We start from the raw sequence: 21,617 nt of genomic DNA on the forward strand, positions 1-21,617 counted from the left end.
CAGGTAGCTAGGTAGGCTAATTAAATCTCATCTGCAAGTTAGCTCCTCGGTCAGAATCAGTAGCAACTTATTGAGTTTGTGTTAAAGCCTAATCAAGGAAAGCCTTGTGTCCACTACAACCACGGTTATGCATCCCTTTCAGGTACCACAACCCTGGCAGTACCAACTCGAATTGTGGTTAGATAAACTTAGAAGCAGGTCCATGTCTTTATAGATCTCATGCAATGAGAGAATGTACACACTGTAGTCCACACCAGACACAGACATGTACACTTCATAAAGACACCAACCTGGCAATGCCTTGCCAGCTAACAACTCTTTCACGAGTTGACCAGCAAACTCTAACCACACCTCTCTTCACTCATCCATCACTCTCTTTTCTTGTGTTTTCTTTCACCTGAGAAATATATTGGAAATGATATGGTTTAGGAGGGTAGACAGACATGCTCTTGCCTCTGCTCAGACATGTTCTTGCCTCTGCTCAGACATGCTCTTGCCTCTGCTCAGACATGCTCTTGCCTCTGCTCAGACATGCCTCTAAAATGCTCAGACTTGCCTCCAACTCTAGCAAACAAGGACTGTTTGGAATAAATGGACTGTCAATGAACATTGATAATGCCCACAGGAGATGACAAGTACACTGAGGACCTTAAGGTACCTGTCAGAGCACATTTTCAACGTCTTGTTCCGAAGCGACGGCTGACACGCCATCATTCAGAACAAAAAGGGGGGATGTTGGGGGACCTCATCTGTATAATCTGTTATTAACAGAATTATTATTAAGGTCCCACATGCTCAGACAAAGGAGGCACTGCGGGCCTGCATATGTAAAGTCCTCATCCTGATAGTAGTGAGTGAGAACAAAGAGATTTCAAATCTCAGCGCCAAAACCAGGCGCCAGGCTGGGGACCCATACTTGGCTCCCCCGCTGACATCCAACTCCCGCTGACATAAGCGACAAGCGGAGAAGAAATTTGGACGTCAGCCGGAAGAACTTGGACGTCAGCCGTCCCGATTGGACCAAACAATAGGACGGGCGTGACCAAACACACGGTTAGCAGAGTAGAACTCTTAGGGTATCAGTAATTGTTTTATTGTTGTGTTGTTTCTTTTCCTGCACACGCGATCTGACCACTGTGCATTTCCGCGATCATGTGACTGTAACGCCGTTACCGATCTACGTGAATCTAAGAGGTGCACATTGAAGTGTTGTAACCTGTAAATTCGCTAGCTTAAGTGCTTTATTGTGTTACTGTTGCGGTGCTCTGTCTCTTCTGCGACCACACCAAGCGCACGTTCCAACCACTGCACACTTCTTATTTGTACATGGTTTTGCAGCACTAGTGAATTGAGTCGGCTATGGTACGGAGTTCATCCTTCAACCAACTTAAATACAAATGAGACTGTATTGGCTATTCCAAATCGGTTATGAGTCCCTGGTAACAGGGTGGTGCCCTGTAAATTAAGTAATCGTTAAATTAATTAATAATTATTAAATCAATAATAGTATGTGTTTAACTTACCAAACTATAGACATTTGTCATATAGTTATATATATATGTAAGCTAATAACCAAGATTTGTGAATCTAAATTATAAACATAATTGGTATCTCCACTCAGGAGCTATAAATCCAATTATTATAATTTGTCCTCCTCGCATATCCCCAACAGTGCACTGGCAAGACTATGTTCACTAAAGGACTGTCCTGTCAACATTTCAAAAAGAGAGGCTATCATTGGTTGCTTTTCACTAATTTGGACTTGAGAAGAATCTATAACTAAGGGGGCAAAAGGGTCTTGAGAAGAGAGCAGTCAGCTGTTGCAGCCATCCTGGGTGGCTGCCATTGTTGGTGTGTCTGGCCAGAGCAGTGTGTGTTGGAATGCAGATCATAGAGCTGTTAGGGTTTAAGGCTGCACTAGACCATTTCCTGTCGAGAAACCTCCACCTCTTGCTGACAAGGCAAGAGCAACACAAAGTCATGTTGTTCAAAAAGTGAGTCGAAGATTCTGCTTAAAGAGGAAGTCAATGTGCAACATGGTATGGGTTTCTGTCATGTAGTGGTTATCACGTTTGCTTCACACGCAAAAGGTCCCTTGTTTGATGCCAGGCAGAAGAAGGTAAGTTTTTCTTTCAACTTTCTCCATGCAGGGGCAATTTTTATGCCACTGTAGCCATGTTCAAAATATCTGTATAGTAGAAAAGCATGGCACATGATCTGTCGATTCTTCTAAAACGCAACAAATCAAACGTGAGGACATGGTTGCGTTTTGCATCTCAGAGTTTGGACATCTGTTGCTGAAACCTGGGATGGACCGAAGGATGCAGATCTTCAGTCTAACACTTTCCCGCCTGAGCTACTCCAGCAAAAAAGAGTGACTTTGTGGTAGTCAAAAGCAGCAATCCTCAGCTGTTTTTTTAATAAAAGAAAGTGAATTCATGCGTCATGTGGTGGGATGACAAAGAAAAACACTCCCCGTCTGGGAATCGAACCCTGGTTTTCCGCGTGACAAGCGGAGATACTGGCCACTATACTAACAAGGGTCAAACTTGCCATTTTGTGGTCTGTAGGACACCAAGTCACACTTGACACACAATGTTTGTGTGGAATTTAAGCTGCAACAAAGCAAGTTTGTGGTTCAAGTATTATCCAAAGTGACCAAAAACATTTGGAGGCTCCGCTTTAGCTCCATTGATTCACATGTACCCATGGAAAGCATAGTCGGCACTTTCAACAAGTTTTTTTGGACCGCTCCTTCCTCAAGAACTGTCTCTCAAAGCCATGTCAGGTTTCTGTAGTGTAGTGGTTATCACGTTTGCCTTACATGCAAAAGGCCCCTGGTTCGAACCAGGCAGAAACTTTCACCTAATGTTTTGTCCGATGTAGATAATCAATGTGTGTGACAGTCCATGAGCGTTCACAAGATGGCCAGTCGGAACTGCATTTCCTGTGAAAGAGTCCCAGGATATGGCAAAGTGCACTGGCAAGTCTATGTTCACTAAAGGATTGTCCTGTCAACATTTCAAAAAGACAGGCTATCATTGGTTGCTTTTCACTTTTAAACGCACCCTGAACACCAAAATGCTTACCTGGCAGAACTCCAAAGCTCCTAGAGACACTGCAGAGGAGGGTTGTTGTGGTGGAAATTTTTCCATAAAGAAGTAGATGAGAGAGAGTTGTCCTTTTGTGCGATTTATTGAAATAATAAAGAAAATAAAATAATGGGGAAAGCAAATAAAAAGCAGGATGTTGATCGTGCACATCAACAAACCCAAAAACCAGCTGGGGAGATCAGTGCACGCACCACAAAGGTTTGATGCAAAAGAGCCCACGATCTTCAAGTTGCTTCTGCCTTTTTAGCTTCCTCTGTCCGACTCGGGTGGAATGGTCTTTCTAACCCAATCAATTACATTGCACCATCTCCTCCCTGTCACAGCTGTGTGTTAAGATATTTTACATTCTCACACCTGCATTGCTGACGTCCAACTATCTGTGAGAAAGGAGCACCAAGTCTCAACAGACAGGGACACAACTCCCTGACCTTGGGTTTGGGAGCTAGAGTTGAGAGTCTATCAGGCAGAGACAACCATTGAACAATGTAGGTGAAATCTCAAATGCATACAGTAAGGCAAAACATAAGATATTAATTGCCGAACATAAGTCATGAATCATATAATAACTGCATAGAAGTAAGGAAGAGACATAGAAATAAGGAAGAGACAATTTTTCCCATAACAGTTGTCAATGGCTCCACTTTTTGCTAGCATGCTCTGGCGCACTAATTTGGACTTGAGAAGAATCTATAATTAAGGGGGCAAAAGGGTCTTGAGAAGAGAGCAGTCAGCTGTTGCAGCCATCTTGGGTGGCTGCCATTGTTGGTGTGTCTGGCCAGAGCAGTGTGTGTTGGAATGCAAATCATAGAGCTGTTAGGGTTTAAGGCTGCACTAGACCATTTTCTGTCCAGGAACCTTCACGTCTTGCTGACAAGGCACGAGCAAAACAAAGTCATGTTGTTCAAAAAGTGAGTCGAAGATTCTGCTTAAAGAGGAAGTTTATGTGCAACATGGTATGGGTTTCTGTCATGTAGTGGTTATCACGTTTGCTTCACACGCAAAAGGTCCCTTGTTTGATGCCAGGCAGAAGAAGGTAAGTTTTTCTTTCAACTTTCTCCATGCAGGGGCAATTTTTATGCCACTGTAGCCATGTTCAAAATATCTGTATAGTAGAAATGCATGGCACATGATCTGTCGATTCTTCTAAAAAGCAACAAATCAAACGTGAGGACATGGTTGCGTTTTGCATCTTAGAGTTTGGACATCTGTTGCTGAAACCTGGGATGGACCGAAGGATGCAGATCTTCAGTCTAACACTCTCCCGCCTGAGCTACTCCAGCAAAAAAGAGTCACTTTGTGGTAGTCAAAAGCAGCAATCCTCAGCTGTTTTTTTTTTTATAAAAGAAAGTAAATTCATGCGCCATGTGGTGGGATGACAAAGAAAAACACTCCCCGTCAGGGAATCGAACCCTGGTCTTCCGCGTGACAAGCGGAGATACTGGCCACTATACTAACAAGGGTCAAACTTGCCATTTTGTGGTTTGTAGGACACCAAGTCACACTTGACACACAATTTTTTTGTGGAATTTAAGCTGCAACAAAGCAAATTTGTGGTTCAAGTATTTTCCAAAGAGACCAAAAACATTTGGAGGCTCCGCTTTAGCTCTATTGATTCACATGTACCCATGGAAAGCATAGTCGGCACTTGCATCAAGTTTTTTTGAAATGCTCCTTCATCAAGAACTGTCTCTCAAAACATTGTCAGGTTTCTGTAGTGTAGTGGTTATCTCGTTTTCTTACACGCAAAAGGCCCCTGGTTCGAAACCAGGCAGAAACTTTCACGTAATGTTTTGTCCGATGTAGATAATCAATGTGTGTGACAGTCCATGAGCGTTCACAAGATGGCCAATTGGAACTGCATTTCCTGTGAAAGAGTGCCGGGATATGGCAAAGTGCACTGGCAAGTCTATGTTCACTAAAGGACTGTCCTGTCAACATTTCAAAAAGACAGGCTATCATTGGTTGCTTTTCACTTTTAAACGCACCTGAACACAAAATGCTTACCTGGCAGAACTCCAAAGCTCCTAGAGACACTGCAGAGGAGGGTTGTTGTGGTGGAAATTTTCCATAAAGAAGTAGATGAGAGAGAGTTGTCCTTTTGTGCGATTTATTGAAATAATAAAGAAAATAAAAATAATGGGGAAAGCAAATAAAAAGCATGGATGTTGATCGTGCACGTCAACAAACCAAAAACCAGCTGGGGAGATCAGTGCACGCACCACAAAGGTTTGATGCAAAGAGCCCACGATCTTCAAGTTGCTTCTGCCTTTTAGCTTCTCTGTCCGACTAGGGTGGAATGTCTTTCTAACCCAATCAAATTACATGCACCATCTCCTCCCTGTCGCAGTGTGTCTTGAGATATTTACATTCTCACACCTGCATTGCTGACGTCCAACTATCTGTGAGAAAGGAGCACCAAGTCTCAACAGACAGGGACACAACTCCCTGACCTTGGGTTTGGGAGCTAGAGTTGAGAGTCTATCAGGCAGAGACAACCATTGAACAATGTAGGTGAAATGTCAAATGCATACAGTAAGGCAAAACATAAGATATTAATTGCAGAACATAAGTCATAAATCATATAATAACTGCATAGAAGTAAGGAAGAGACATAGAAATAAGGAAGAGACAATTTTTCCCATAACAGTTGTCAATGGCTCCACTTTTTGCTAGCATGCTCTGGCGCACTAATTTGGACTTGAGAAAAATCTATAATTAAGGGGGCAAAAGGGTCTTGAGAAGAGAGCAGTCAGCTGTTGCAGCCATCCTGGGTGGCTGCCATTGTTGGTGTGTCTGGCCAGAGCAGTGTGTGATGGAATGCAGATCATAGAGCTGTTAGGGTTTAAGGCTGCACTAGACCATTTTCTGTCCAGGAACCTTCACGTCTTGCTGACAAGGCACGAGCAACACAAAGTCATGTTGTTCAAAAAGTGAGTCAAAGATTCTGCTTAAAGAGGAAGTCAATGTGCAACATGGTATGGGTTTCTGTCATGTAGTGGTTATCACGTTTCTTCACACGCAAAAGGTCACTTGTTTGATGCCAGGCAGAAAAAGGTAAGTTTTTCTTTCAACTTTCTCCATGCAGGGGTAATTTTTATGCCACTGTAGCCATGTTCAAAATATCTATGAAGTAGAAATGCATGGCACATGATCTGTCGATTCTTCTAAAAAGCAACAAATCAAACGTGAGGACATGGTTGCGTTTTGCATCTCAGAGTTTGGACATCTGTTGCTGAAACCTGGGATGGACCGAAGGATGCAGATCTTCAGTCTAACACTCTCCCGCCTGAGCTACTCCAGCAAAAAAGAGTGACTTTGTGGTAGTCAAAAGCAGCAATCCTCAGCTGTTTTTTTTTTTATAAAAGAAAGTAAATTCCTGCGCCATGTGGTGGGATGACAAAGAAAAACACTCCCCGTCAGGGAATCGAACCCTGGTCTTCCGCGTGACAAGCGGAGATACCAGCCACTATACTAACGAGGAGCAAACTTGCCATTTTGTGGTCTGTAGGACACCAAGTCACACTTGACACACAATTTTTGTGTAGAATTTAGGCTACAATACACCAAGTTTGTGGTTCAAGTATTTTCCAAAGTGACCAAAAACATTTGGAGGCTCCGCTTTAGCTCTATTGATTCACATGTACCCATGGAAAGCATAGTAGACATATGCAACAAGTTTTTTTCGAACGCTCCTTCCTCAAGAACTGTCTCTCAAAACATTGTCAGGTTTCTGTAGTGTAGTGGTTATCTCGTTTGCCTAACACGCAAAAGGCCCCTGGTTCAAAACCAGGCCGGAACTTTCACGTAATGTTTTGCCTGTTGTAGATAATCAATGTGTGTGACACACCATGAGCGTTCACAAGATGGCCAGTCGGAACTGCATTTCCTGTTAAAGAGTCCCAGGATATGGCAAAGTGCACTAGCAAATCTATGTTCACTAAAGGACTGTCCTTTCAACATTTCAAAAAGACAGGCTATCATTGGTTGCTTTTCACTTTGAAACGCACCTGAACACAAAATGCTTACCTGGCAGAACTCCAAAGCTCCTAAAAACACTGCAGTGGAGGGTTGTCAATGGCTCCATTTTTCGCTAGCATGCTCTGGCGCACTAATTTGGACTTGAGAAGAATCTATAATTAAGGGGGCAAAAGGGTCTTGAGAAGAGAGCAGTCAGCTGTTGCAGCCATCTTGGGTGGCTGCCATTGTTGGTGTGTCTGGCCAGAGCAGTGTGTGTTGGAATGCAGATCATAGAGCTGTTAGGGTTTAAGGCTGCACTAGACCATTTCCTGTCAAGGAACCTCCACGTCTTGCTGACAAGGCAAGAGCAACACAAAGTCATGTTGTACAAAAAGTGAGTCGAAGATTCTGCTTAAAGAGGAAGTCAATGTGCAACATGGTATGGGTATCTGTCATGTAGTGGTTATCACGTTTGCTTCACACGCAAAAGGTCCCTTGTTTGATGCCAGGCAGAAAGAAGGTAAGTTTTTCTTTTAACTTTCTCCATGCATAGGCATTTTTTTTGCCACTGTAGCCATGTTCAAAATATCTATATAGTAGAAATGCGTGGCACATGATCTGTCGATTCTTCTAAAAAGCAACAAATCAAACATGAGGACATGGTTGCGTTTTGCATCTCAGAGTTTGGACATCTGTTGCTGAAACCTGGGATGGACCGAAGGATGCAGATCTTCATCCTAACACTCTCCCGCCTGAGCTACTCCAGCAAAAAAGAGTGACTTTGTGGTAGTCAAAAGCAGCAATCCTCAGCTGTTTTTTTAATAAAAGAAAATAAATTCATGCGTCATGTGGTGGGATGACAAAGAAAAACACTCCCCGTCAGGGAATCGAACCCTGGTCTTCCACGTGACAAGCGGAGATACTGGCCACTATACTAACAAGGACCAAATTTGCCATTTTATGGTCTGTAGGACACCAAGTCACACTTGACACACATTTTTTGTGTGGAAATTAGGCTTTAACAAAGCAAATTTGTGGTTAAAGTATTTTCCAAAGTGACCAAAAACATTTGGAGGCTCCGCTTTAGCTCCATTGATTCACATGTACCCATGGAAAGCATAGTCGGCACTTTCAACAAGTTTTTTTGGACCGCTCCTTCCTCAAGAACTGTCTCTCATAGTCATGTCAGGTTTCTGTAGTGTAGTGGTTATCACGTTTGCCTTACACGCAAAAGGCCCCTGGTTCGAAACCAGGCAGAAACTTTCACCTAATGTTTTGTCCGATGTAGATAATCAATGTGTGTGACAGTCCATGAGCGTTCACAAGATGGTCAGTCGGAACTGCATTTCCTGTGAAAGAGTCCCAGGATATGGCAAAGTGCACTGGCAAGTCTATGTTCACTAAAGTATTGTCCTATCAACATTTCAAAAAGACAGGCTATCATTGGTTGCTTTTCACTTTTAAACGCACCTGAACACAAAATGCTTACCTGGCAGAACTCCAAAGCTCCTAGAGACACTGCAGAGGAGGGTTGTTGTGGTGGAAAATTTTCCATAAAGAAGTAGATGAGAGAGAGTTGTCTTTTTGTGCGATTTATTGAAATAATAAAGAAAATAAAAATAATGGGGAAAGCAAATAAAAAGCATGGATGTTGATCGTGCACATAAACAAACCAAAAACCAGCTGGGGAGATCAGTGCACGCACCACAAAGGTTTGATGCAAAGAGCCCACGATCTTCAAGTTGCTTCTGCCTTTTAGCTTCTCTGTCCGACTAGGGTGGAATGTCTTTCTAACCCAATCAAATTACATGCACCATCTCCTCCCTGTCGCAGTGTGTGTTAAGATATTTACATTCTCACACCTGCATTGCTGATGTCCAACTATCTGTGAGAAAGGAGCACCAAGTCTCAACAGACAGGGACACAACTCCCTGACCTTGGGTTTGGGAGCTAGAGTTGAGAGTCTATCAGGCAGAGACAACCATTGAACAATGTAGGTGAAATGTCAAATGCATACAGTAAGGCAAAACATAAGATATTAATTGCAGAACATAAGTCATAAATCATATAATAACTGCATAGAAGTAAGGAAGAGACATAGAAATAAGAAAGAGACAATTTTTCCCATAACAGTTGTCAATGGCTCCACTTTTTGCTAGCATGCTCTGGTGCACTAATTTGGACTTGAGAAGAATCTATAATTAAGGGGGCAAAAGGGTCTTGAGAAGAGAGCAGTCAGCTGTTGCAGCCATCCTGGGTGGCTGCCATTGTTGGTGTGTCTGGCCAGAGCAGTGTGTGATGGAATGCAGATCATAGAGCTGTTAGGGTTTAAGGCTGCACTAGACCATTTCCTGTCGAGGAACCTCCACCTCTTGCTGACAAGGCAAGAGCAACACAAAGTCATGTTGTTCAAAAAGTGAGTCAAAGATTCTGCTTAAAGAGGAAGTCAATGTGCAACATGGTATGGGTTTCTGTCATGTATTGGTTATCACGTTTGCTTCACACGCAAAAGGTCCCTTGTTTGATGCCAGGCAGAAAGAAGGTAAGTTTTTCTTTTAACTTTCTCCATGCATAGGCAATTTTTATGCCACTGTAGCCATGTTCAAAATATCTATATAGTAGAAATGCGTGGCACATGATCTGTCGATTCTTCTAAAAAGCAACAAATCAAACATGAGGACATGGTTGCGTTTTGCATCTCAGAGTTTGGACATCTGTTGCTGAAACCTGGGATGGACCGAAGGATGCAGATCTTCATCCTAACACTCTCCCGCCTGAGCTACTCCAGCAAAAAAGAGTGACTTTGTGGTAGTCAAAAGCAGCAATCCTCAGCTGTTTTTTTAATAAAAGAAAATAAATTCATGCGTCATGTGGTGGGATGACAAAGAAAAACACTCCCCGTCAGGGAATCGAACCCTGGTCTTCCGCGTGACAAGCGGAGATACTGGCCACTATACTAACGAGGAGCAAACTTGCCATTTTGTGGTCTGTAGGACACCAAGTCACACTTGACACACATTTTTTTTGTGGAATTTAAGCTGCAACAAAGCAAGTTTGTGGTTCAAGTATTTTCCAAAGAGACCAAAAACATTTGGAGGCTCCGCTTTAGCTCTATTGATTCACATGTACCCATGGAAAGCATAGTCGACATATGCAACAAGTTTTTTTCTAACGCTCCTTCCTCAAGAACGGTCTCTCAAAGCCCTGTCAGGTTTCTGTAGTGTAGTGGTTATCACATTTGCCTAACACGCAAAAGGCCCCTGGTTCGAAACCAGGCAGAAACTTTCACGTAATGTTTTGTCCGATGTAGATAATCAATGTGTGTGACAGTCCATGAGCGTTCACAAGATGGCCAATTGGAACTGCATTTCCTGTGAAAGAGTCCCGGGATATGGCAAAGTGCACTGGCAAGTCTATGTTCACTAAAGGACTGTCCTGTCAACATTTCAAAAAGACAGGCTATCATTGGTTGCTTTTCACTTTGAAACGCACCTGAACACAAAATGCTTACCTGGCAGAACTCCAAAGCTCCTAGAGACACTGCAAGGGAGGGTTGTGAATGGCTCCACTTTTTGCTAGCATGCTCTGGCGCACTAATTTGGACTTGAGAAGAATCTATAATTAAGGGGGCAAAAAGGTCTTGAGAAGAGAGCAGTCAGCTGTTGCAGCCATCCTGGGTGGCTGCCATTGTTGGTGTGTCTGGCCAGAGCAGTGTGTGATGGAATGCAGATCATAGAGCTGTTAGGGTTTAAGGCTGCACTAGACCATTTTCTGTCCAGGAACCTTCACGTCTTGCTGACAAGGCACGAGCAACACAAAGTCATGTTGTTCAAAAAGTGAGTAAAAGATTCTGCTTAACGAGGAAGTCAATGTGCAACATGGTATGGGTTTCTGTCATGTAGTGGTTATCACGTTTCTTCAAACGCAAAAGGTCACTTGTTTGATGCCAGGCAGAAAAAGGTAAGTTTTTCTTTCAACTTTCTCCATGCAGGGGTAATTTTTATGCCACTGTAGCCATGTTCAAAATATCTATGGAGTAGAAATGCATGGCACATGATCTGGCGATTCTTCTAAAAAGCAACAAATCAAACGTGAGGACATGTTTGCGTTTTGCATCTCAGAGTTTGGACATCTGTTGCTGAAACCTGGGATGGACCGAAGGATGCAGATCTTCATCCTAACACTCTCCCGCCTGAGCTACTCCAGCAAAAAAGAGTTACTTTGTGGTAGTCAAAAGGAGCAATCCTCAGCTGTTTTTTTTATAAAAGAAAGTAAATTCATGCGTCATGTGGTGGGATGACAAAGTAAAACACTCCCCGTCAGGGAATCGAACCCTGGTCTTCCGCGTGACAAGCGGAGATACTGGCCACTATACTAACGAGGACCAAATTTGCCAATTTGTGGAATGTAGGACACCAAGTCACACTTGACACACAATTTTTGTGTGGAATTTAGGCTGCAACACAGCAAATTTGTGGTTCAAGTACTTTCCAAAGTGACCAAAAACATTTGGAGGCTCCGCTTTAGCTCTATTGATTCACATGTACCCATGGAAAGCATAGTCGACAAATGCAACAAGTTTTTTTCGAACGCTCCTTCCTCAAGAACTGTCTCTCAATCCCTGTTAGGTTTCTGTAGTGTAGTGGTTATCTCGTTTGCCTAACACGCAAAAGGCCCCTGGTTCGAAACCAGGCCGAAACTTTCACGTAATGTTTTGCCTGTTGTAGATAATCAATGTGTGTGACACACCATGAGCGTTCACAAGATGGCCAGTCGGAACTGCATTTCCTGTTAAAGAGTCCCAGGATATGGCAAAGTGCACTAGCAAATCTATGTTCACTAAAGGACTGTCCTGTCAACATTTCAAAAAGACAGGCTATCATTGGTTGCTTTTCACTTTGAAACGCACCTGAACACAAAATGTTTACCTGGCAGAACTCCAAAGCTCCTAGAGACACTGCAGTGGAGGGTTGTCAGTGGCTCCATTTTTCGCTAGCATGCTCTGGCGCACTAATTTGGCTTGAGAAGAATCTATAATTAAGGGGGCAAAAGGGTCTTGAGAAGAGAGCAGTCAGCTGTTGCAGCCATCCTGGGTGGCTGCCATTGTTGGTGTGTCTGGCCAGAGCAGTGTGTGATGGAATGCAGATCATAGAGCTGTTAGGGTTTAAGGCTGCACTAGACCATTTTCTGTCCAGGAACCTTCACGTCTTGCTGACAAGGCACGAGCAACACAAAGTCATGTTGTTCAAAAAGTGAGTCAAAGATTCTGCTTAAAGAGGAAGTCAATGTGCAACATGGTATGGGTTTCTGTCATGTAGTGGTTATCACGTTTGCTTCACACGCAAAAGGTCACTTGTTTGATGCCAGGCAGAAAAAGGTAAGTTTTTCTTTCGACTTTCTCCATGCAGGGGTAATTTTTATGCCACTGTAGCCATGTTCAAAATATCTATGAAGTAGAAATGCATGGCACATGATCTGTCGATTCTTCTAAAAAGCAACAAATCAAACGTGAGGACATGGTTGCGTTTTGCATCTCTGAGTTTGGACATCTGTTGCTGAAACCTGGGATGGACCGAAGGATGCAGATCTTCATCCTAACACTCTCCCGCCTGAGCTACTCCAGCAAAAAAGAGTTACTTTGTGGTAGTCAAAAGCAGCAATCCTCAGCTGTTTTTTTATAAAAGAAAGTAAATTCATGCGTCATGTTGTGGGATGAAAAAGAAAAACACTCCCCGTCAGGGAATCGAACCCTGGTCTTGCGCGTGACAAGCGGAGATACCGGCCACTATACTAACAAGGGTCAAACTTGCCATTTTGTGGTCTGTAGGACACCAAGTCACACTTGACACACAATTTTTGTGTGGAATTTAAGCTGCAACAAAGCAAGTTTGTGGTTCAAGTATTTTCCAAAGAGGCCAAAAACATTTGGAGGCTCCGGTTTAGCTCTATTGATTCACATGTACCCATGGAAAGCATAGTCGACATATGCAACAAGTTTTTTTCGAACGCTCCTTCCTCAAGAACTGTCTCTCAATCCCTGTCAGGTTTCTGTAGTGTAGTGGTTATCACGTTTGCCTAACACGCAAAAGGCCCCTGAATCGAAACCAGGCTGAAACTTTCACGTAATGTTTTGTCCGATGTAGATAATCAATGTGTGTGACACACCATGACCGTTCACAAGATGGCCAGTTGGAACTGCATTTCCTGTGAAAGAGTGCCGGGATATGGCAAAGTGCACTGGCAAGTCTATGTTCACTAAAGGACTGTCCTGTAAACGTTTCAAAAAGACAGGCTATCATTGGTTGCTTTTCACTTTGAAACGCACCTGAACACAAAATGCTTACCTGGCAGAACTCCAAAGCACCTAGAGACACTGCAGAGGAGGTTTGTCAATGGGTCCACTTTTTGCTAGCATGCTCTGGCGCACTAATTTGGACTTGAGAAGAATCTATAATTAAGGGGGCAAAAGGGTCTTGAGAAGAGAGCAATCAGCTGTTGCAGCCATCTTGGGTGGCTGCCATTGTTGGTGTGTCTGGCCAGAGCAGTGTGTGTTGGAATGCAGATCATAGAGCTGTTAGGGTTTAAGGCTGCACTAGACCATTTCCTGTCGAGGAACCTCCACTTCTTGCTGACAAGGCAAGAGCAACACAAAGTCATGTTGTTCAAAAAGTGAGTCAAAGATTCTGCTTAAAGAGGAAGTCAATGTGCAACATGGTATGGGTTTCTGTCATGTAGTGGTTTATCACGTTTGCTTCACACGCAAAAGGTCACTTGTTTGATGCCAGGCAGAACAAGGTAAGTTTTTCTTTCAACTTTCTCCATGCAGGGGTAATTTTTATGCCACTGTAGCCATGTTCAAAATATCTATGAAGTAGAAATGCATGGCACATGATCTGTCGATTCTTCTAAAAAGCAACAAATCAAACGTGAGGACATGGTTGCGTTTTGCATCTCAGAGTTTGGACTTCTGTTGCTGAAACCTGGGATGGACCGAAGGATGCAGATCTTCATCCTAACACTCTCCCGCCTGAGCTACTCCAGCAAAAAAGAGTTACTTTGTGGTAGTCAAAAGCAGCAATCCTCAGCTGTTTTTTTATAAAAGAAAGTAAATTCATGCGTCATGTGGTGGGATGACAAAGAAAAACACTCCCCGTCAGGGAATCGAACCCTGGTCTTCCGCGTGACAAGCGGAGATACTGGCCACTATACTAACGAGGACCAAATTTGCCATTTTGTGGTCTGTAGGACACCAAGTCACACTTGACACACAATTTTTGTGTGGAATTTAGGCTTTAACAAAGCAAATTTGTGGTTCAAGTATTTTCCAAAGTGACCAAAAACATTTGGAGGCTCCGCTTTAGCTCCATTGATTCACATGTACCCATGGAAAGCATAGTCGGCGCTTTCAACAAGTTTTTTTGGACCGCTCCTTCCTCAAGAACTGTCTCTCAAAGCCATGTCAGGTTTCTGTAGTGTAGTGGTTATCACGTTTGCCTTACACGCAAAAGGCCCCTGGCTCGAAACCAGGCAGAAACTTTCACGTAATGTTTTGTCCGATGTAGATAATCAATGTGTGTGACACACCATGACCGTTCACAAGATGGCCAGTTGGAACTGCATTTCCTGTGAAAGAGTGCCGGGATATGGCAAAGTGCACTGGCAAGTCTATGTTCACTAAAGGACTGTCCTGTAAACATTTCAAAAAGACAGGCTATCATTGGTTGCTTTTCACTTTGAAACGCACCTGAACACAAATGCTTACCTGGCAGAACTCCAAAGCTCCTAGAGACACTGCAGAGGAGGGTTGTTGTGGTGGAAATTTTCCGTAAAGAAGTAGATGAGAGAGAGTTGTCCTTTTGTGCGATTTATTGAAATAATAAAGAAAATAAAAATAATGGGGAAAGCAAATAAAAAGCATGGATGTTGATCGTGCACATCAACAAACCAAAAACCAGCTGGGGAGATCAGTGCACGCACCACAAAGGTTTAATGCAAAGAGCCCACGATCTTCAAGTTGCTTCTGCCTTTTAGCTTCTCTGTCCGTCTACGGTGGAATGTCTTTCTAACCCAATCAAATTACATGCACCATCTCCTCCCTGTCGCAGTGTGTGTTAAGATATTTACATTCTCACACCTGCATTGCTGACGTCCAACTATCTGTGAGAAAGGAGCACCAAGTCTCAACAGACAGGGACACAACTCCCTGACCTTGGGTTTGGGAGCTAGAGTTGAGAGTGTATCAGGCAGAGACAACCATTGAACAATGTAGGTGAAATGTCAAATGCATACAGTAAGGCAAAACATAAGATATTAATTACAGAACATAAGTCATAAATCATATAATAACTGCATAGAAGTAAGGAAGAGACATAGACATAAGGAAGAGGCAATTTTTCCCATAACAGTTGTCAATGGCTCCACTTTTTGCTAGCATGCTCTGGCGCACTAATTTGGACTTGAGAAGAATCTATAATTAAGGGGGCAAAAGGGTCTTGAGAAAAGAGCAGTCAGCTGTTGCAGCCATCCTGGGTGGCTGCCATTGTTGGTGTGTCTGGCCAGAGCAGTGTGTGTTGGAATGCAGATCATAGAGCTGTTAGGGTTTAAGGCTGCAATAGACCATTTCCTGTCGAGGAACCTCCACGTCTTGCTGACAAGGCACGAGCAACACAAAGTCATGTTGTTCAAAAAGTGAGTCAAAGATTCTGCTTAAAGAGGAAGTCAATGTGCAACATGGTATGGGTTTCTGTCATGTAGTGGTTATCACGTTTGCTTCACACGCAAAAGGTCACTTGTTTGATGCCAGGCAGAAGAAGGTAAGTTTTTCTTTCAACTTTCTCCATGCAGGGGTAATTTTTATGCCACTGTAGCCATGTTCAAAATATCTATGAAGTAGAAATGCATGGCACATGATCTGTCGATTCTTCTAAAAAGCAACAAATCAAACGTGAGGACATGGTTGCGTTTTGCATCTCAGAGTTTGGACATCTGTTGCTGAAACCTGGGATGGACCGAAGGATGCAGATCTTCAGTCTAACACTCTCCCGCCTGAGCTACTCCAGCAAAAAAGAGTGACTTTGTGGTAGTCAAAAGCAACAATCCTCAGCTGTTTTTTTTTTATAAAAGAAAGTAAATTCATGCGCCATGTGGTGGGATGACAAAGAAAAACACTCCCCGTCAGGGAATCGAATCCTGGTCTTCGCGTGACAAGCGGAGATACTGGCCACTATACTAACGAGGAGCAAACTTGCCATTTTGTGGTCTGTAGGACACCAAGTCACACTTGACACACATTTTTTTTGTGGAATTTAAGCTGCAACAAAGCAAGTTTGTGGTTCAAGTATTTTCCAAAGAGACCAAAAACATTTGGAGGCTCCGCTTTAGCTCTATTGATTCACATGTACCCATGGAAAGCATAGTCGACATATGCAACAAGTTTTTTTCTAACGCTCCTTCCTCAAGAACGGTCTCTCAAAGCCCTGTCAGGTTTCTGTAGTGTAGTGGTTATCACGTTTGCCTAACACGCAAAAGGCCCCTGGTTCGAAACCAGGCAGAAACTTTCACGTAATGTTTTGTCCGATGTAGATAATCAATGTGTGTGACACACCATGAGCGTTCACAAGATGGCCAGTTGGAACTGCAATTCCTGTGAAAGAGTCCCGGGATATGGCAAAGTGCACTGGCAAGTCTAAGTTCACTAAAGGACTGTCCTGTCAACATTTCAAAAAGACAGGCTATCATTGGTTGCTTTTCACTTTTAAACGCACCTGAACACAAAATGCTTACCTGGCAGAACTCCAAAGCTCCTAGAGACACTGCAGAGGAGGGTTGTGAATGGCTCCACTTTTTGCTAGCATGCTCTGGCGCACTAATTTGGACTTGAGAAGAATCTATAATTAAGGGGGCAAAAGGGTCTTGAGAAGAGAGCAGTCAGCTGTTGCAGCCATCTTGGGTGGCTGCCATTGTTGGTGTGTCTGGCCAGAGCAGTGTGTGTTGGAATGCAGATCATAGAGCTGTTAGGGTTTAAGGCTGCAATAGACCATTTCCTGTCGAGGAACCTCCACGTCTTGCTGACAAGGCAAGAGCAACACAAAGTCATGTTGTTCAAAAAGTGAGTCGAAGATTCTGCTTAAAGAGGAAGTCAATGTGCAACATGGTATGGGTTTCTGTCATGTAGTGGTTATCACGTTTGCTTCACACGCAAAAGGTCCCTTGTTTGATGCCAGGCAGAAAGAAGGTAAGTTTTTCTTTTAACTTTCTCCATGCATGGGCAATTTTTATGCCACTGTAGCCATGTTCAAAATATCTATATAGTAGAAATGCGTGGCACATGATCTGTCGATTCTTCTAAAAAGCAACAAATCAAACATGAGGACATGGTTGCGTTTTGCATCTCAGAGTTTGGACATCTGTTGCTGAAACCTGGGATGGACCGAAGGATGCAGATCTTCATCCTAACACTCTCCCGCCTGAGCTACTCCAGCAAAAAAGAGTGACTTTGTGGTAGTCAAAAGCAGCAATCCTCAGCTGTTTTTTTAATAAAAGAAAATAAATTCATGCGTCATGTGGTGGGATGACAAAGAAAAACACTCCCCGTCAGGGAATCGAACCCTGGTCTTCCGCGTGACAAGCGGAGATACTGGCCACTATACTAACAAGGACCAAATTTGCCATTTTATGGTCTGTAGGACACCAAGTCACACTTGACACACAATTTTTGTGTGGAAATTAGGCTTTAACAAAGCAAATTTGTGGTTCAAGTATTTTCCAAAGTGACCAAAAACATTTGGAGGCTGCGCTTTAGCTCCATTGATTCACATGTACCCATGGAAAGCATAGTCGGCACTTTCAACAAGTTTTTTTGGACCGCTCCTTCCTCAAGAACTGTCTCTCATAGCCATGTCAGGTTTCTGTAGTGTAGTGGTTATCACGTTTGCCTTACAAGCAAAAGGCCCCTGGTTCGAAACCAGGCAGAAACTTTCACCTAATGTTTTGTCCGATGTAGATAATCAATGTGTGTGACAGTCCATGAGCGTTCACAAGATGGTCAGTCGGAACTGCATTTCCTGTGAAAGAGTCCCAGGATATGGCAAAGTGCACTGGCAAGTCTATGTTCACTAAAGTATTGTCCTATCAACATTTCAAAAAGACAGGCTATCATTGGTTGCTTTTCACTTTTAAACGCACCTGAACACAAAATGCTTACCTGGCAGAACTCCAAAGCTCCTAGAGACACTGCAGAGGAGGGTTGTTGTGGTGGAAATTTTCCATAAAGAAGTAGATGAGAGAGAGTTGTCTTTTTGTGCGATTTATTGAAATAATAAAGAAAATAAAAATAATGGGGAAAGCAAATAAAAAGCATGGATGTTGATCGTGCACATAAACAAACCAAAAACCAGCTGGGGAGATCAGTGCACGCACCACAAAGGTTTGATGCAAAGAGCCCACAATCTTCAAGTTGCTTCTGCCTTTTAGCTTCTCTGTCCGACTAGGGTGGAATGTCTTTCTAACCCAATCAAATTACATGCACCATCTCCTCCCTGTCACAGTGTGTGTTAAGATATTTACATTCTCACACCTGCATTGCTGACGTCCAACTATCTGTGAGAAAGGAGCACCAAGTCTCAACAGACAGGGACACAACTCCCTGACCTTGGGTTTGGGAGCTAGAGTTGAGAGTCTATCAGGCAGAGACAACCATTGAACAATGTAGGTGAAATGTCAAATGCATACAGTAAGGCAAAACATAAGATATTAATTGCAGAACATAAGTCATAAATCATATAATAACTGCATAGAAGTAAGGAAGAGACATAGAAATAAGACAGAGACAATTTTTCCCATAACAGTTGTCAATGGCTCCACTTTTTGCTAGCATGCTCAGGCGCACTAATTTGGACTTGAGAAGAATCTATAGCTAAGGGGGCAAAAGGGTCTTGAGAAGAGAGCAGTCAGCTGTTGCAGCCATCTTGGGTGGCTGCCATTGTTGGTGTGTCTGGCCAGAGCAGTTTGTGTTGGAATGCAGATCATAGAGCTGTTAGGGTTTAAGGCTGCAATAGACCATTTCCTGTCGAGGAACCTCCACGTCTTGCTGACAAGGCAAGAGCAACACAAAGTCATGTTGTTCAAAACGTGAGTCGAAGATTCTGCTTAAAGAGGAAGTCAATGTGCAACATGGTATGGGTTTCTGTCATGTAGTGGTTATCACGTTTGCTTCACACGCAAAAGGTCCCTTGTTTGATGCCAGGCAGAAAGAAGGTAAGTTTTTCTTTTAACTTTCTCCATGCATAGGCAATTTTTATGCCACTGTAGCCATGTTCAAAATATCTATATAGTAGAAATGCGTGGCACATGATTTGTTGATTCTTCTAAAAAGCAACAAATCAAACATGAGGACATGGTTGCGTTTTGCATCTCAGAGTTTGGACATCTGTTGCTGAAACCTGGGATGGACCGAAGGATGCAGATCTTCATCCTAACACTCTCCCGCCTGAGCTACTCCAGCAAAAAAGAGTGACTTTGTGGTAGTCAAAAGCAGCAATCCTCAGCTGTTTTTTTAATAAAAGAAAATAAATTCATGCGTCATGTGGTGGGATGACAAAGAAAAACACTCCCCGTCAGGGAATCGAACCCTGGTCTTCCGCGTGACAAGCAGAATACTGGCCACTATACTAACAAGGACCAAATTTGCCATTTTATGGTCTGTAGGACACCAAGTCACACTTGACACACAATTTTTGTGTGGAAATTAGGCTTTAACAAAGCAAATTTGTGGTTCAAGTATTTTCCAAAGTGACCAAAAACATTTGGAGGCTCCGCTTTAGCTCCATTGATTCACATGTACCCATGGAAAGCATAGTCGGCACTTTCAACAAGTTTTTTTGGACCGCTCCTTCCTCAAGAACTGTCTCTCAAAGCCATGTCAGGTTTCTGTAGTGTAGTGGTTATCACGTTTGCCTAACACGCAAAAGGCCCCTGGTTCGAAACTTTCACGTAATGTTTTGTCCGATGTAGATAATCAATGTGTGTGACACACCATGACCGTTCACAAGATGGCCAGTTGGAACTGCATTTCCGGTGAAAGAGTGCCGGGATATGGCAAAGTGCACTGGCAAGTCTATGTTCACTAAAGGACTGTCCTGTAAACATTTCAAAAAGACAGGCTATCATTGGTTGCTTTTCACTTTGAAACGCACCTGAACACAAAATGCTTACCTGGCAGAACTCCAAAGCTCCTAGAGACACTGCAGAGGAGGTTTGTCAATGGGTCCACTTTTTGCTAGCATACTCTGGCGCACCAATTTGGACTTGAGAAGAATCTATAATTAAGGGGGCAAAAGGGTCTTGAGAAGAGAGCAGTCAGCTGTTGCAGCCATCTTGGGTGGCTGCCATTGTTGGTGTGTCTGGCCAGAGCAGTGTGTGTTGGAATGCAGATCATAGAGCTGTTAGGGTTTAAGGCTGCACTAGACCATTTCCTGTCGAGGAACCTCCACCTCTTGCTGACAAGGCGAGAGCAACACAAAGTCATGTTGTTCAAAAAGTGAGTCAAAGATTCTGCTTAACGAGGAAGTCAATGTGCAACATGGTATGGGTTTCTGTCATGTAGTGGTTATCACGTTTCTTCACACGCAAAAGGTCACTTGTTTGATGCCAGGCAGAAAAAGGTAAGTTTTTCTTTCAACTTTCTCCATGCAGGGGTAATTTTTATGCCACTGTAGCCATGTTCAAAATATCTATGGAGTAGAAATGCATGGCACATGATCTGGCGATTCTTCTAAAAAGCAACAAATCAAACGTGAGGACATCTTTGCGTTTTGCATCTCTGAGTTTGGACATCTGTTGCTGAAACCTGGGATGGACCGAAGGATGCAGATCTTCATCCTAACACTCTCCCGCCTGAGCTACTCCAGCAAAAAAGAGTTACTTTGTGGTAGTCAAAAGCAGCAATCCTCAGCTGTTTTTTTTATAAAAGAAAGTAAATTCATGCGTCATGTTGTGGGATGACAAAGAAAAACACTCCCCGCCAGGGGATCGAACCCTGGTTGGTTCTGCTCTGGTTACACTGACGGTAAGCGTATCGCGTCACTTCCGGTTACTGAGGTTTGCTGCCGCTGTGTGTGTACAGCATTACTCTCCGCTCTTTTCTAAATATTATCGTTTTATATCCGATAGCGACTGCTAAAAGTTGCAAAACAAGCTTGTAACACTCAAGCATCTTTTCCTTTCATTAAACGTCCTGCTAATTTACACTGTTATCTAAGTGTTTTCTCCGCTAGCGTAGCTCCTAGCTTACTTTCCTGCTATGGCTTCCCCCTTTTCCTCTCCCTCTCGCTCTGTTCGGTGCTCGGTGTGTCTTATGTTTAGCTTATCCTCCGCCTCCTTTAGTGATGGTAATGGTATCTGTAATAGGTGTACGCTAGTTGCAGGGTTGGAGGCGAGGTTGTTAGACTTAGAGTCTCGGCTTCGCACTTTAGAAAACAGGCCAGCTAGCCAGGTCCCTTTAGCCGGTGCGGAGCCTCCTAGCTTAGCTGCTACCAGTCCCCCGGCAGG

The 21,617-nt window shown here is 43.3% G+C and overlaps 13 non-coding genes across 13 annotated transcripts; 9 read left to right on the top strand and 4 right to left on the bottom strand.

Annotated features, from left to right (window-relative positions):
- The first annotated feature begins 2,788 nt into the window (after positions 1-2,788).
- Positions 2,789-2,860, top strand: trnav-uac (transfer RNA valine (anticodon UAC)). The gene has a single exon. It is a non-coding gene; the product is annotated as a tRNA-Val (tRNA).
- A 3,979-nt stretch (positions 2,861-6,839) lies between these two features.
- trnav-aac (transfer RNA valine (anticodon AAC)) lies at positions 6,840-6,912 on the top strand. Its single transcript has one exon. It is a non-coding gene; the product is annotated as a tRNA-Val (tRNA).
- A 1,347-nt stretch (positions 6,913-8,259) lies between these two features.
- trnav-uac (transfer RNA valine (anticodon UAC)) lies at positions 8,260-8,332 on the top strand. The gene has a single exon. It is a non-coding gene; the product is annotated as a tRNA-Val (tRNA).
- Positions 8,333-9,964: 1,632 nt separating this feature from the next.
- trnad-guc (transfer RNA aspartic acid (anticodon GUC)) lies at positions 9,965-10,036 on the bottom strand. The gene has a single exon. It is a non-coding gene; the product is annotated as a tRNA-Asp (tRNA).
- Positions 10,037-10,281: 245 nt separating this feature from the next.
- trnav-aac (transfer RNA valine (anticodon AAC)) lies at positions 10,282-10,354 on the top strand. The gene has a single exon. It is a non-coding gene; the product is annotated as a tRNA-Val (tRNA).
- Positions 10,355-11,382: 1,028 nt separating this feature from the next.
- On the bottom strand, positions 11,383-11,454 carry trnad-guc (transfer RNA aspartic acid (anticodon GUC)). The gene has a single exon. It is a non-coding gene; the product is annotated as a tRNA-Asp (tRNA).
- A 244-nt stretch (positions 11,455-11,698) lies between these two features.
- trnav-aac (transfer RNA valine (anticodon AAC)) lies at positions 11,699-11,771 on the top strand. Its single transcript has one exon. It is a non-coding gene; the product is annotated as a tRNA-Val (tRNA).
- Positions 11,772-13,114: 1,343 nt separating this feature from the next.
- trnav-aac (transfer RNA valine (anticodon AAC)) lies at positions 13,115-13,187 on the top strand. Its single transcript has one exon. It is a non-coding gene; the product is annotated as a tRNA-Val (tRNA).
- A 1,029-nt stretch (positions 13,188-14,216) lies between these two features.
- On the bottom strand, positions 14,217-14,288 carry trnad-guc (transfer RNA aspartic acid (anticodon GUC)). The gene has a single exon. It is a non-coding gene; the product is annotated as a tRNA-Asp (tRNA).
- Positions 14,289-14,533: 245 nt separating this feature from the next.
- trnav-uac (transfer RNA valine (anticodon UAC)) lies at positions 14,534-14,606 on the top strand. The gene has a single exon. It is a non-coding gene; the product is annotated as a tRNA-Val (tRNA).
- Positions 14,607-16,553: 1,947 nt separating this feature from the next.
- Positions 16,554-16,626, top strand: trnav-aac (transfer RNA valine (anticodon AAC)). Its single transcript has one exon. It is a non-coding gene; the product is annotated as a tRNA-Val (tRNA).
- A 1,030-nt stretch (positions 16,627-17,656) lies between these two features.
- Positions 17,657-17,728, bottom strand: trnad-guc (transfer RNA aspartic acid (anticodon GUC)). The gene has a single exon. It is a non-coding gene; the product is annotated as a tRNA-Asp (tRNA).
- Positions 17,729-17,973: 245 nt separating this feature from the next.
- Positions 17,974-18,046, top strand: trnav-uac (transfer RNA valine (anticodon UAC)). Its single transcript has one exon. It is a non-coding gene; the product is annotated as a tRNA-Val (tRNA).
- Positions 18,047-21,617: the final 3,571 nt, after the last annotated feature.

The sequence above is a fragment of the Betta splendens genome, chromosome 14 (genome assembly GCF_900634795.4).
Source record: "Betta splendens chromosome 14, fBetSpl5.4, whole genome shotgun sequence".
In the NCBI taxonomy this organism is placed as follows: domain Eukaryota; kingdom Metazoa; phylum Chordata; class Actinopteri; order Anabantiformes; family Osphronemidae; genus Betta; species Betta splendens.